This window comes from Felis catus, chromosome A3 (genome assembly GCF_018350175.1).
Source record: "Felis catus isolate Fca126 chromosome A3, F.catus_Fca126_mat1.0, whole genome shotgun sequence".
Taxonomy (NCBI): Eukaryota; Metazoa; Chordata; class Mammalia; order Carnivora; family Felidae; genus Felis; species Felis catus.
In genome coordinates, this window is record NC_058370.1 from 66,280,722 (window position 1) to 66,296,902 (window position 16,181).

At 40.9% G+C, this 16,181-nt stretch overlaps 2 protein-coding genes across 4 annotated transcripts in view; one reads left to right on the plus strand and one right to left on the minus strand.

Moving 5' to 3' along the window:
* PIGF (phosphatidylinositol glycan anchor biosynthesis class F) overlaps positions 1 to 5,732 on the minus strand; it is a 106,580-nt gene extending 100,848 nt beyond the window's left edge. Inside the window, exon 1 of the mRNA XM_019827147.3 lies at positions 5,595 to 5,732. The gene's annotated coding sequence lies outside the window, so the exon portion shown is untranslated. The remainder of the gene's footprint in view (positions 1 to 5,594) is intronic.
* The window catches only part of SOCS5 (suppressor of cytokine signaling 5), a 65,740-nt gene continuing 55,246 nt past the window's right edge, over positions 5,688 to 16,181 (plus strand). The window contains exon 1 of one of the 3 annotated variants that reach the window (XM_003983962.6): positions 5,688 to 5,819. The gene's annotated coding sequence lies outside the window, so the exon portion shown is untranslated. Of the gene's footprint in view, positions 5,820 to 5,938; positions 6,156 to 6,433; positions 7,016 to 16,181 lie in introns of those variants that run through there. The other 2 variants (XM_045054168.1, XM_019827143.3) reach the window with 2 other exon arrangements.

A 16,181-nucleotide genomic window follows, 5' to 3' on the forward strand; every position in this document is an offset into this window, starting at 1 on the left:
CTTTACCATCCTTAGCACTGCCACCCTAATCCAGACCACCAACAGCTCTGCTCTGGACTAAAACAATTTGTCTACCTTCTAATCTGCTCTCCTACCACCCCCAGAATGTATTCTCCATTCACAGTTAGGGTTATCTTTTAAAAACTAAATCACATCACATCACACTCCTACTTACAACCCTTCAGTGGTTTCCTGTCACAATTAGAATAAAAATTTAACTCTTTACCTGACCTTCCAAGTCCTACATGATCTGGCCCCTGTCTGCTTCTTTGACTTAGCCTCCTACCACTGCCCCTCACTTCCTCTACTCCACACAGGCCGCCTTTTATCCTTTCATCTACTTTGCTCCTGCCTCAGGGCCTCTGTCTGTGCTCTTCCCTTCACCTGGAAGGCTATTTCCCCTTCTTTTTGTATGGCTGCCTCCTTGTCATCACTGATACTCTACACCACTTTCTCAGAGAGGCCTTCTCTGACCATTCCAGTTACATCAGCTGCACCCTCAATGCTCTTCTATTTGTGGCACCTTTAACTGTATAGATTAACATCTTGTTGGTTTGTGCTTATTGTCCCCACTGTAATGTAAGTTCTGCGAAGTTTCTTATTTTCCATCTATAACAAGGGCTTAGAACAGGGTTGGGCACATAATGGCTCTTAATAGTTTCTGTTAAATAAATGAAGGCATTTAACATTAATCGTGGCTACAATATTTATTTCATTTCCTTAGAGACCTTTTAATGAGCTTTTATTTAATTGAAAAAGCAATGAACAATTATAAAAAGAAATAAGGATGTCCCGATTGGCTTTGGAAGAAACACTGTAGAAAGTAGAATTGATAGTTAATTGAGAGAATATGATCCTCCCAAAAATGATAAATTATCATAAACCAATCTAGGCAACGAGAAGGCCATGCACTGTGTACAGGTGGATGACCAGATGTTGGTTTGGTACTCAAGAAGTACAAAACCCATGAGAAGACACAGCTTTGTAATTTTAATATCTATTATCTGATTACTGCAAATCGTGTTCCCATTTATGATGATTTGATCACAAGAGTCCTATGAAGTAGGATATTATTCTAGTTGTTATTACCATTTCACAGATAAAATCATTGAGGCTCAGAGAAGTTATGTCATTTGCTTTGCATAACACAGCAAGCAATGAATGAGATTTTTAAGTCAGACTCAGATCTTCTGACTCAGCTCTCTTCTATTTCACCACTCGGTCTATTCAGTGTGATAAATGCATGTGCAACATGGTATGGGAGGTCAAGTGTAAAAGAGAGAGACTATTTTTATCTGGAGCGGTCTGGGAAGCTTTCATGAAGAAAAGTCATATAAATGGGGCTCTGAAAGCTAAGCAGGAGTTTTCAGGTGGAGGAGGAGGCACGTTTCAGAATCATATCTGATGAAAAGCACAGTGGAATGAAAATGTGGCAAAGAGCAGAGAAGTCCAGATGGGGAAGTTGGACCATATTGTTAAAGATTTTCAGTGCCATTTTTATGCACTTGGGCAGTCCCTGAAAGCAAAGGATTGAAACAGTCAGATCTGGGTTTTCAAAACAAAATTAAAGTGGCAGATTGGTGGATGAATTGGAGCATGAACAAATAAGTTAGGAGTTTTTTGGTGATCGCGCAAGCAGGGTAAGTATCTGAATGAGGATACTGGAAATGCAAAGGACTGATTTAAAAATGTGTGAGTAAGACTCACTCCTGGGGAGGTGTAAGAGAGGGAGGAGTAAAGATTATTTTTAAAAATTTCTAGCTTATGTGACTTGGTAGATGATTATCTCAACCAAATTGAAGAATACAGAAAAATGATTTCAGAAGGGAATTGGAGATGGGGTTTTCTTGTAGCAAAAATAAGCACTGTCTGCTTTATCTTTCAGTCATGTTTGGTTTGAGGTGCCTGTTTGCAACATCCAGGTAGATATGTCAAAGGTAGCTAAAAATATGGGCCTAGACTTAGAAAGCAAAATTGAAGCTGGAGATCTAAACTTTAGAGTCATCAAAATGCAAACTGTATTAAAATTTCTATGGAAAAGGGGCAAGAAAGAACTTCTAGGGATGATGGAAATGTTCTATTTCATGATTATGGTAGTGGTTACAAGGGCATACAGGTCTCAAATATTTTATTGAAATCTTCAATCCCTTAAAAAAAAAAAAACAGCACTAAATATAAAGGCAAACTGCCTTGTACAACACACTGGCTGTTCCAGAAGCCAGTACTAGATATGTCAATTTATGGGCCATTTCGGAGTTCTCCATTCAAATCCATATTCCCTACCTAAAATACCCTCCTCTCTCATCAGCCCACCCTTGTACGACCGGGGTTGACTTCCGCATTTGGAGTAGCTGAGACAATAAAAGTACTTGAAGAATACGATATGACGTTGCTGAACAAGAAATCTCTCCTTATTGATTGATCTTAGACTTATGGCCAATTTGGCTTCTTCATTTGGCACCATTCCCTCAGCATCACTTCTGAATTGTCCTTAAAGTGCTCAACTTAAAATCTACTTTGTACAAAAAAAAAAAAAAAAAAAAAATTTTAATTTGGTAGAAAGAGGTGAAATCTGACACCTATATTCATCTACCAGTGTGGACACATCCACCATGAGTATATAATCACCAAATCTGTATATTTCTGTTGGAATCACAGTTCTGTTATTTACTAAGTCTTTGATACCTTGATGAAAATGAGGATAACGAAATCCACTTTGCAGGGTGGAAGGAATTAAGTCAGAGAGCACATCTGAAAGTGCCCAGTTTGGTATTGAGTAGGTGCTCAACAGAAGGCAGATTTCTTGTTAAGCCTAACTATACTTTCTGAATTAGACCATATCATAAATTTTCTGAAAGTAGAAACAGTTTTCTGCTCTTTATGTCCCACCCTAATATATCCTCAGTAGACGTTGTGGGATAATGTTTAGGAAGCTAGCAGGTCAAGGATAAAGTTGTAAAAGATTTACACAATAAATCATAGATGAGACCATTCTGGGTAGATGGGGAAAAAAAGAAATTGATTCAGAGGTGGTGGCAAAGGTCCTTCACATTTCCTCTTTCCATTCATTTAAATTTTTATCTTGCCAAAAAGAGGGGACGGAAGGTCTCTTCTTGACGAGTGGAGCTGCAAGACCGGTGCCAATACACCTGGTCTTGATTCATGCCAGCTGGGAGAGGAGCTTGGCTTCTCAGTGTTTTACTACTGTGGTTTCCTGGGCTGGGCAGCTGGGTGCCTAATAATGATAAAAACCATAATAATACTTCATAATTACGCACTGCCCTTTGCCAGAACTTGGATTTAATTACAATGACTATGACGGAACTGGCAACATCTCGCTCCCTGTTGGGGTGCAATACCCAAGGGCCTGGAAATACAAAGTGAAGTGGCAACTGCAACCTTCTCCTGCAGGGCCTATCCTGGCAATTTACCCAGAATGCTCTAGGTTTAAAGCTCATCATCAGAAACAAAGAGTACTTTTGAATTGTCCACATGTACTTGGCACTATCAAGTAAAATAGTGTTTATGAAGCAACTACTGCCACTCATGGGGCACAGCATCATGGAAGCCCAGGCCCGGAAGGGACCAAAGGAGGTGATCTCATTCATCACCCCACCCTGCCGTGACATACCACTGCCAGTACACTCTAACAGCTAAGTTCACTGACCTTCCCATTCTGATTTGGGCTGGAGATGCTTTTGTGGCAACCTGATTCGGGTGTCCGGGAACTTCCCATTTAACACTCATTTTGTGAGCACCTATTCTGAGCCAACACACTGTGGAGGCATGAAGATGTATAAGGTATGATCCCTGCCCTCAAAGTAGCTTATCTTCTAGTTGAGGGGTTCATATTCAGGCAGCTATAATATAGAGGGAAGTCATGACAGATGAAGGGGAATGAAATTAAACTCCAGGTGAAAGTATCAGGGCCATTCCCTCTTCGAGAATAAAAAGAAAGGATAAGATATGGGGTGTGGGTGGGGAGGACTTGAGGTGAAGAGATACACAATAATTTAGGAAGTTCTTACAGGTTTCTCTATTGGTTTTTGTTGTTGTTGTTTGTTTTGTTTTTTGTTTTTTATCTTTATAGCACTTATCACCCCCTGAATACTCTTGTTCATTTATTAGTTTACTCGTATACTGTTTGTCTCACCCCATTCAGGAACCTTGCACTTTGGTTCACCACTGTATCCTGGGTATCTCAAACAATGCCTGGAACATGGCAAAGTGCTCAGTAAATATTGGCCTAATGAATAAGTGACCCAGGTGAGGCAGTGGATTCCCTCTAGAAATAGAGGAAAGGGCATCCGGTAAATATAATCAACATGACAAAGTTAGAAAGGGTAGGGAGGGTATTTACAGCAGTGAGGGAGTAACATGGAGGATTACTCCCAGGTTCCTGGTTCTGGACTTGGGTGAGTGGTGATGACATTATCAAAGAAGATAAGGAGCCGAGGAGAAGCAGCAAAATTTGTGGACTTATGAGCATATCTGAGGTCTGAGTTAGACAGGTCATAATGAGGTTCAGGTGGAGATGTCCAAAAACACTTAGACAAACAGATCTGGACCTCATTAAAGGTACACTCAGCCATCAAAAATGGTTAGGTCATCTAGTGTGCAGTAGAATGACTTGGTACCTACTGAGGAGAGGACTGGGGATCAGCTCCTGGGACTCTCTTAAAGAGCCAACAGATAACAGATTTAGTAAGGTTAACAATCTGAGTGTTTAAGGTCTCAAGGAAACTGGGATGAGGGGTGCATTGGGGAGCAGAAAAAGCTTAGAGGGATGTACTTTCGTAGAGTTTCCTGCAATGGAGATCAAATAAGAATGAAAAAGTGACCCTTGAACTTGGCCATATGGATGTCACCGATAGCCTTAAGAGGAGCACTTTCAAGTGGACTAGCGGGGAATTTAATTTAGCCTGTACTTGAAGCATGAATTGAACAGGGACTCATGGGCAAATTGTTTTGTTTTGTTTTTGTTTAAGTTCGGAGGCGTTTGAACATGATCATGGTTATGTTCAACAGAGAAGTGTTTAGTAAATTTGTGAATGACGACACGGTTTCTAAAACGCCAGATGTAGAGTCCTGCTGGCGTCATAATGCCTCAACTATGCTTCTACCCTTTCAGCCATTTCTAGGGCGGGGGCCCATCCATGTAAAGTGCAGGCAAAAAGTGGAGGGCCATCACCCCTCCACCAGTTCTGGGAGTCATGCTTGTGACAGAGGGGAGCAGGGATGGGACTACTTGAATCAAATGAAGTGCCCAGTTTTCCGTGGATCTTGGAATTTAGTAACTGGGTGGCTCCATGCTGGAGGGAGACAGGGAGACTCATTCACATTTTCCGACCCGGCACTCACGGCCTCCATTCATCATTTTTCCTTTCCTTTTCCCTAACAGAGTTTAAGCCAGGGACAAAGCTTTCTTCCCTCTCCCAACTCAGGTTGACCTTCCGCCCCCGAGCCCACCGTTGGCCCTTCTCCGACCACGTGACTCTTCGCAGCCCCCGTGACTCGCCGCCTCCGACCCCTCCCCTCGGGCTGCAGCCCTCTTTACCCCGCCTCTCAAGCCCATGTGACCGCTTCTTTCCTACCTGACTGGCTCCTTCCTTTCCCCCGGGCCGGACCGGCCGCCTTCTCAGCTGCCCGACTCCAAAATGGCAGCCGCGCACAGCCCGCACCCGAACGGCTGGACCTCCCTGACTCCCGGGCCGCCCCCCTCTCGCTCCCTGCCTCCCTCCTTCGGCCTTCACCTACACGCCTCCGGATTGGCCGCTAGAAATCCCGCCCCTCCAGAGCCCCGCCTGCTATTGGTCACGGTAGGCTGCCCTTCAAAGAGGCGTGCCCCGCCGACCCCCGCCCCGGGAGGTATTTTCCATTCCGGTGGGGGTTGGGGGGAGGGGGGGAGGGGAAAAGGGTGAAGGGGGGAGGCGGCCAGGGAAGGGGGTGGGGGCCTGGCGGGGGCATCCGGCTGAGCTGGGGTCCCCGCGCTCCCTCCTGAGGAAGCGAGACTGCGCTCGATCAGGCAGTCGGAGGAGACGGGACGGGACTGGCGGGCGAGCAGGCGGACTCGCCTTCTCGGTGACTGCGCCGTCCGGGCCCGTCCGCCTGGCCGCAGGTGCCGCTGAATGAGGCCGCTCCGCGCGCCCCGACCGGTGAGTGTCCCCGCGGCCCGCGCCTGGCCCGGCCAGCCCCCGCTCCCCGGCCCCCGCGCCAGCGTTAGCGGCCGCCTGCCGGTTCCCCGGTGCCCGCGCCCGGCACAGTCCGCCTCCGGCCGGCGCCTCCACACCGGGGCAGAGGCAGCGCCGGCCCTCGGGCCGGGAGGAGGACGGCGGGCGGGGGACCGCGAGTCCGGGCCGCGAGCCCTGTGCAGACCGCGCCATGCGTAGTGGGGCTTGTGCTTAGTAGGCTCTCGAAGCGTTTCTGAGGAATTGTTTTTCTGGTTGGAGGGATGTTGGGTGCCTAAGGGGAAGGGGGTCGTCCAGGGCTAGTTGGAGGGCGCTAGCGATCGGGGTCGTGAGAGGCCACATAGACTAGGGGGGCAGTTACGCGCTCTGTGGGGAACGGGCCACCGGCTAAGTCACTTGGGCTCCAAGGCTCCGATCCGGGGGGTCTTCAAGGTCAACGAGAAGCGGTCCACTGGGAGATGAGAGAGCGAGCTGGGGAGCTTAGATGGGGGAAGTGACTGGAGCACCTCCGGGGGTTTAACCCGAGGTGGAAAGGGGTGCGCAGGCGGCTGCTGGAAGACCCTTCAACTACTTGGACTCCTACGATCGTTTGGTGCTGAGATTTGGGCATTCAAATAAATAGCTGAAGCGAACTGACTTTCTGGAGAGGGAGTTGCATTTAAAGAAGGATGCTACGAAGCAGTTTAAGTACACATGTCGGTTTGTTTCCGAACTTTGAAAGGCTGGGGGATTGGATTCGTGAGGTGATTTTTGACATTTTACTTTGGCATTCCAACCAAGAGGAGGCTTGCTCCTGGAACTTGCCAGTTATCCTTCATGTACAAAATGTATGTATGTGTTTGATGTTTTACCAGTTACTAGCTTTGCTGGAAATGCCTATAAGTGTACCTTGAAATTCTTGTAGCTGCCTCTACATCTGCTGAAAATCCTTTCTTCAGGTCTCTCATTCTACAGCGGTGGCTTACTTCTTCCTGACTTAACATTTAGAGTAGACTGTACTGTTAGAATCTGCTACTGACTTTATTCCAGAAGATAATATGGAATTTGCTACTGACTTTATTCCAGAAGATAATATTAAGTAATTCAATTCGCACGCTTTCTTTCCCTGGCTTTTAATTGTTTCTTTACAAGGTCATCTTTAAGTATTGTACTGGAAAGATACTGGTAAGCTAGCAGCTCTAGAAAGCAATACTGAAGTCAGGTTGAGCTGACAGTTGGAATATTAATGTCAGATCCTTAGTTTAATTTTTATAACCTTGTATTTGCATAACACTCTTGAGAATGGGTAAGGAACACAGAAAATGCATACCAGGATTAGGCAGTGGCAGTCCACAGAATCTACCTCTGGCACCCCTTTGAGGTTCTTCATGTCACTGAGAAGAGGAAGCTAAGAATTGCATAGCTAGATCATTAATCTTTTAAATATTTTCTCAATCATATGTATGTTATCTTACTAATTCCTCACAATTTAAAAAAGGAAAGTTTTTTTTTTTAGGAAGTACTTAAACATATTTGAGAAAATTTGTTGGTGATACGTTGCCTGTAATGTAATTCATCAGAGAAAAATGTTCTGCAAAAAAGTATTAATATTTTCATTTGGCACCTTTTTAGTTCTTCAATAACTGATGGATAATTACAAATTTTCCCCCTATTGTCCTTGAATTTTACTATTTGTCCTTAGGGAGAATGTACTGGCACACCAAACAGTAGCCTAAAATATTGAAACCTAACACCTTTTAGCATTATAATAGCTTCTACATTATTCACCTTGAGACTCATCTATGGAAAACTAGTGGTCCGGAAGACTTTCCCTTATCACTTTAGTTGAGAATGGGCTGTTTTCTCTTTTTGTAGAACTAAGGAAAAATAATGTTTAATGCCTGCAGTGTAATGATAACTAAGTAGAATGGGAATGGGAAGCTTGGAGAAAAGATCTATGTACAGGAGTCACATTTCTTTTAGAGCCGGAAGAGTAGACCGTGGAGGTGATTATTTTACAGATCAGGAAACCAAGGCCCAGAGCGGTGAAAGGGACTAGATGACTAGTTAGTGACAGAGCCAGGATGGGTGGGCAGGTCTCTGGACTCTCGTCCAAGGTTTTTCTATATTATCACATTCACGTTGTTTATTTCTAAAGAGTTGTAGTGCCAGTTATAAACGGTGTTTGGATTATTTTTGATGTTGTTCTCTGTTAAGGATGGGGAAGTTTGAGTTGACTACTTTTATACATGAAATGATGTAGAACTGGATGAGCTTTTATTGAAAAGTTTTAAACAATATGCTGCATTGTTAGTGGAAGTGCTGATATTTCTCTCTCATTGGGAAGAGACAAATCATCATGTCATCTAGATTAAAATATTAGATGGACTTCTTAGAGCAGGTTAGTGTTCTGTCATTTTTATTCTAAAAATAAATTGCTTACAAGATTTTCAAAATTCAAAAGGCTCCTGTATCTTAAAAGTAAATTATATGAAAATTATTCTCAGGAAGTGTGGGGGTTATGTTAAAACGGATCTTAGTACCTTTAAAAATAAGAGCAGTAATAGAATTACATGATGATCATGAACACATAACTTCGATCATAGTTGTAACAGAGAAAGACTGGCTTTGTATCTCAGTCGCTTAATAACATTATGATCTCTGGCAAGTGATTTAACCACTGTGTACCTAGGTTTCCTCATCTGTAAAGTGAGGGTAATAAAAGTACCTACCTCTTAGGATCGTGGTGAGGATTAAACGTCTTTCTTTCTAGGGCACCTGGGTGGCTCAGTCAGTTGAGCATTGGACTTCGGTTCAGGTCCTGATCTCACAGTTCGCGTTTTCAAGCCCCGCATGGGGGTCACTGCTATCAGTGCCAAGTCCATTTAGGATCCTCTGTCCCCACCTCTCTCTACCCCTCCCTTGCTCATGCTCTCTCTCTCAAAAATCAAAATAAATATTTAAAAAAATACACTAAAAAAAAGTGTTGGGAGGCACACTGTAAGAGACTCTTCAATGCGGAGAACACACTGAGGATTGATAGGGGCTGTGGGGTGGGGAAAATGGGTGATAGGCATTGAGGAGGGCACTTCCTGGGATGAGCCCTGGGTGTTTTATGTAAGTGAGGAATCATGGGAATCTACTCTTGAAGCCAAGACTACACTGTGTGTTAGCTAAGTTGACAATAAATAAAAAGAAAAGTGCTAACAAGAAAAAAATAAAAATAATAAAAATAAATAAATAAAAAGTGTTTCTTTCCTTAGCACACAGTAAAGGTACAAAGGGTACGGATAATAGACACCATTCTTTATGGTTCATTAGGTGTATACAGGCACTTGTATGCCCATTTGTTTCTTTGCTATTAATGAAGTCACTTTGAGACTACAAAAAATTCCTAGATTAATACATGATCACATAATTGTCTTAAGGGGCGCTTAGTGCAAATGATGCCCTCATGTTTGTTTTCTCTGTCTTCTGCTCGTCTTGGACCTTTAATTAGGTATGCAGATCAAGTTGGAATGTGCATTTATCTAAATGTCATTTGGAGACCCTAGTTGCAGTGACATTATTCTAGAATCGTAATGCCAATAACTGATTTGTAGGTGTTATGGTGAAAATGTAGTGAGTTCCAAAGGCTAACTGGGTAAGCTTAAGTGAGGAAACTTATAGGATCTATTATTAATTGCAATCGCTTTCAGTCAATGAAGCTGATGACTTCATTTATAATGCTGTTGGGTTTTAGTGATAAAATTTGTGTAATTCCAATTTTCTGGCATTTTGTTCTTTTTACTTTGCTGTAACCCTGGTCTAATTAGTGTCATGAACATGTGGTTTAGCAAATGTTTTTTTAAAATGACGGTGGTGGGCTGCTTCTGTCTGTTCTTTGGTTCTGCCCTGCCAGGTTCTTCTGTTGCTTTTATAGCAGCTTTTCTTCTGCTTAAAGTCCCCTTAACTTTAGTTTTCATGCTTCTTTGCCTCCTGTCAGAAACATGTAAATTCCTCCTGTCTGTCGCACACGAGTTCACTTTTTTTATGCCTCTTTTTAAATTTTTTTTTTTCAACGTTTATTTATTTTTGGGACAGAGAGAGAGACAGAGCATGAACGGGCAAGGGGCAGAGAGAGAGGGAGACACAGAATCGGAAACAGGCTCCAGGCTCTGAGCCATCAACCCAGAGCCCGACGCGGGGCTCGAACTCACGGACCGCGAGATCGTGACCTGGCTGAAGTCGGACGCTTAACCGACTGCGCCACCCAGGCGCCCCTATGCCTCTTTTTAAACATTAACTTCAGTTATTTAAAAAAAATGTATATCACGTAATGTTTTTAATTGCCCTTATTTGTAGAGTCTCATTGAATTGAGTGCATTTTACAGTTTACAGATTAAAATCAGAAACAAGTGTAGCGCAAAAGCATTTTTATTATGTTAGCAGTAGATTCATGCTATTTTGTTTCAGCTCTCAGGCATTCTGTTGGTACGTACTTCAGGTGATAAATACATGGGTCATCCCTTTAGTTGGAAGTAATGCATTACATGGAGCCATCAAAAGCTTCCAAGATCACATTTTGAGAGTGACCAGCTCCTACTAATCTTTTTTTGATTAACTATTAGATTATGCAATTATAATTTATTGGATATTTTTGGAATCATGAAATGCTTTTAGGAATTTCGTAGAACTTAGACATGCAGATCTTTTCTTTAGATCTATTACATAATCTAATTATATGAACAAAATATTTAAATGTGGTTTCAAAAGATATTAGAAATACCATGTTTTAATAAAATATAACCGATAGTTGCTCAATTTTTCATTAAGTTGCAGTTTTCTTTATATGTTTAAAAATAATTATGGCATTGTGAGTTGCCTATTATTCATATTTAAAATTCATGGACACAAGGACTGAATAGTTATGGACCACTCAAACTACTTTCTTAGCTTCAGTGTAGTTGTTAGAGAATGACTGAGGGAAAATATGAATCATTTGCTTTACTCAACTTAATAAATTTCTTTTTCTGAATTAGCCAAGTATCTTATTTTAGGGAGAAATGGCAAAAGGCTTTTGAATCTGGTTAGAGCAGAAGTAATCTTGAAGGGTAACTAGCAGGACTGTTGATTCATGTTAATGTTGGGTAAGTTTACATCTGAATTTAACTGAGAATTAGTTACCTGCCTTTATTGGACATGTAGGTGAAAAATTGTAAGGAATGACTTGAGACAGACCATAATCATAATGACAGTTATTGCTAAGTACAGTAGAGTAAGAATATATTTCCACAGGTTCCCTAATGATAGTCCATAAGCATTTTACTTATGTGATGTTTAGCACCAAAAGTAAATTTACCTTTGCTTTGATGAGATGTCATACAATAATCTTTTATCAAAGCTGATAAGAAGAAGCAGTGAGGAAGATAATTTGAAAAAATATTTTTGAAATTGTGCGTCTGCTCTGGGATTGTCTTCAAATCATGACTTCCTTATTTTATTTGAATTCTCCTGTAACAGGAATAATATCCAGTCTTTCTATTCTGGGCAAGATTCTTCAGTTAGAGTGGTAATCAAGTATTGATATACTGTATTTCAAGCAATTAAAAAGGATAGATGCGTACTTAAATAATACATGTACTCAAAATGGAACGTGGAAGGTAGAATGGTGGAACAGAATTAATTTGGGAACTGAACTTCAGGCCTTCATGTAACCTTGAGATAGGGGAGTTAAGAATTGGAGGTTGGATAGAGAAAAATGTGGAGGAAAATGAGGATTTTATAGAAGTTTAGCCCTAACGTAGGTCCTGGGTTCTGCAGATTAGCATGTCTTTGTATTAGGAAAACTGGTGACATATCTCAAAGCTGGAGAATAAACTTATTAGACATTAAATAAAAACGTTGGGAGAAGTCCAAGTATTTTTTTAAGGGTTAAAATATGCATGTAGCCAAAGGGGAGCTTACTTATCTAATTATTTAGTCTTTGACTTTGGTTATTAACATGAGAACAGTAGTCCAGCCTCATTGCCCTTCAAGTGATCAGTGCTGGGACCAATTTTATTTAACATTTTAATAAATTATTTAAAAGACAGACTGGCAGTGCAAATTGCCAGATTTGCAGTTGACTCTGTGTGTGTTCCAGGTAGTTGAAAGCCAGGCAAACACGGAGAAGCTACAGGAACATCCTTTGATGAGTTTCCATGCAGCAGAGAACAAGATAATGCATTTAGGAGGAGATACTCCAAATGGTATTTACAGGACCTGAATTGTGACCCAGGAAGGGGATCCAGAAGTCATGGAGATAACTTCTTTGAAGGCATTTATTGTTGTTGCTGCTGGGCCACAAAGTCCTGGAACATGTTGAGGGCTGTTGGGCATAATTCTGAAAACAAAAATGATGTACATGAAAATAATTATGAAAGAGATTACCGATTTCTGACTCTTTAGTGTGTTCCAGGCTAAGTGATATGCTGTCATTTTTTTCATTGTATTCTCTTAATTCTGAAATGTAAGTGGCATTATCCAGTTTTATCAAAAAAGGAAATTTGACTTAAGGAGGTTAAGTGACTTTCCCAAGTCACCCAGTGTGTAGTAGAGTTGGGACAAAGGTCCTCATCTCTTGATTGTTAATCCTAAATGTTTCCCAAGATATTAAGAGGTATCTTTTAAAATTTATAATAGTTTAATTTAAGGTTTATGAAATGCTGTTTTACTCCTTTGCTCTGGCAGCTTTGGATGTCATTACCAGGAGAGACCATATCTATGTATTTTGAGAGGATTTGGAGACATTCCTCAAATTCCTGATTTTTTTAATTTTATTTTTTATTTTTTAAAATTTACATCCAAATTAGTTAGCATATCAAATTCCTGATTTTTAAGGAAAGGTAAGGTAAGGGATAGTTTGGTGTACAGATTTACTCTAGAAATTGGAAAATCAGCACAGGCCATGCATTAAATGTTTCTCCTCTTCACTATAAAATGTTGGATCATTAATGGGCATTAATAAGGAAAATCTTGTTTGGTGGAAAAGACATTGGAGTAAGAGTCCAGATACCTGGATTTTTCTAGTGGTGTGAAAAACATTAGGATAGCGTTGAAATAGTGGTAATATTCTTGCTCTGGGAGTAGGGGAAGACTTGAGATGGGTCCTGAGAGATGAGCAGGTGAAGAGGAGTTGTGGAATTCTAGGCAGAAGGAATAACAGTATGTTAGATGAATAACTGAACTTTTTTGAACTGGGATTTCCTCAAACTTGAGTTAAATTATAAGAAAGTATCTTAAATTTTACTTAGATGGGCAGCATCTGCTACATATTGTTAACCTTAGAACTAAAACTGACAGTTATTTTACTGGCAAAAATGGGTTTACCTGGAAATAACAGAATTGCAATCCAGGGCGAGCAAGCTATGGCAAAACTACAAGCAAGTCTGGAAAACAAAAAAGAAGACCTCTTTTTTATGGAGAAAGGAGAAAGTAGGAAAGCTGCTATAAACAAAAAGTTCATTGGAGTGAACTAGGAGTTGGCAGTATGGTGGCCTCTCATTGGTTGAGTTGTGACAGTCTCTCATTGGCTGGGCTGTTGCCCCTCTTGCTGGGATAGTAAAGTAGTAGCTAAAGGAGTACAGACTTGGAAGGTCCTCTGTCTTCTTTTTGGGTCTGCAATTGAAGTGAGTGGTAGGTGTGTGAGCTCCCCCTGCTGGCCCCTGACTCCATTCTAAGTGAGGTTTCCTTGTTTCCTTTTAATTTTCACAGTATAACTCCCCCTCCCCCACCCCCCCACATCCTTGATATTTGTTGATTTTGGAAAAAAATATGAAGTTGCAAGAATCAAATGAGTAAGTATATGTGAAAATACTTCATAAAATTTTAGGTTCTCTACCAATTAAGAGTGATAGAGGAATACTAATGTTCTTGTGAAGAGTGGACAGACAGTGTGCTGTGAATACTAAGATAGCAGGGGGAGGATAGTACCAGAGGAGAAACAGCAGAAATGAGAAAGGGAAGTGTTAAAGATGAAGGAAAAGGATAGATGTGAGAAAACTTGAATTATAGTTCTCTTTGTGCCTGTCAATCAAAAGAAAGGTAATAAGTCTGTAACTGAAGACTTTTAACATTAATTTATTGTAAGGAAGAAGCTCAGCAGGTGGTTAAAACATTTTATTCACTTTTCCATTTAGTCTACACTGACCATGTTAATAAGGCTATGAAAATAAGCTAATTGAGAGTTGGCTGTATCTTCTGATTATTTCTTCACTCATTACTTCTGTACAGGTTTAGCTAATGGCTTTAAATAGTATAAGGGTGATCATAAAAATAAAGCAAGCTGGACTGAGTTTCTGTTTATTCTAGATTATTAAAAATGAAAGGGCACAGTGTGCTAAGGAGAAGGGTGAAATTTGATCTGTCAAAATGAGTACAAAAGAAAATTAGGAAATCCAATTAGAATCAAGGTAGAATGGGAACAAATTGTTAATGGTCTTATATACCATACTAGGAGTTTGGATTTTTATTTTGTTTTATAAGTGGGGAAGTGACACAAATAGTTTGCTGTTGTAGAAAACCAGTTGGTTACAGCAGTAATAAAGAGAATAGTTTGGAGGAATAGAGATTGGAGACATTTATTCAGCAAGTAATGCATATGGCAGGGTGAGTGAATGGGGCATTCTCTCTCGCCTCTGATAGGTAGATCACAAGCAGGGATGCCATTTAAGGCTCTGCACTAGATCAGGAAAGAGATTATGATGGTCTGAATTAAGGAATTTGTAGTGGGGATAGAAACAAGAGCACTGATTTCACAGATTATATAGGAGTTTAAATCTTCTAGACTTGGTTAGTGTTTGGAAGTGATAGAAACTGAAGATGAGTTTAAGGATCTTGACTTGGAAGTTGAATAATATGTGCAAGTTTGAGAGGGGGTAATGCTGGGTTTGCTTTCAGGTAAGTAGTTATACTTTTTAGGTAAGTAATAACATGACCAAGATACCAGTTGGAAATATAGGTCTAGCTCAGGAGTATGGCCAGGTTTATAGATAGGATTTGGAAGGCAGAAAGTTTATAGAGTTGAAGCTTGTGAAATTAAGTGAATAATAACCATAATTCCTAAATAATAATGTATGCAGAACAAAAAGTAACTGCAAATTTGGTATTTAGTTCAGGAGTGTAGACATTTTTTAGTGTTTACCTTTTGCCTCCTCAATTCAACCTCCCCCCCACCACCAAATAGCCTTACAAAGAATATGTAGAAATATTTGCTGCCAGAAAGCCAGAAATATTTTAGTGTCCTTGAAACAGTGTGCTGTAGTACACTGGCCATCCCAATACAACACAAGGAATTCGTAACAAATGCACTTTCTTATTCCTCACTGAAACTCTCTTTGGAGTCTTGTTTGCTTCCTTGGGCTGGTGAGGTAGTCTGAACAGATACTGAAGCCTGAAGGCATTTTTTTTTTTTTTTTTTTTGCCATCTTCAAAAAATCTAGTCCGGAGGAGTCCTAATCAACCATCTCTTTGCCTCTCTTTCTCTCCTGCCCCTCTAGCACTATAGAGCTTAAGGTTCTGGCAAATAGAATGCATTCCAAGAGGGAAAAGTAAAAACATCACAAGAGAAAGAACCTTGAAGAGAACTGTAATCTTTTCAATTCTCTTCCAAAGATTCTCCTCTCTAAGCCAGGGGATGGAGTTGGTGAGTCATTAAGAGGAGGTGTCCAAACTCTGTAAAATAAATAGCCCATCTATTAGGAGCAAGATCTTCAAGTGCTGAGGGAATTTGGAAAGAATCTGAGGTGGTTTTGCACTTAGTGGAAAAGATGAGTTTTTGGTTCAGTTTTAAAGGAGGTAGAAAGTCAAGGCTGTACAGGAAACAGTAAGAATAACACTATTAAGAGGTAGGGAAAACTGTACCAAGGAAGGAGAACATTAAGAAAAAAAGCAAAGGAACTGGTCAACAGGATTCCTTATCTAAAATGCATAGTTTAAGTTGGAATTGATGAGAAATTAGGGTAGAGGACCAAAGACTAAAATTTGGAACTGGAA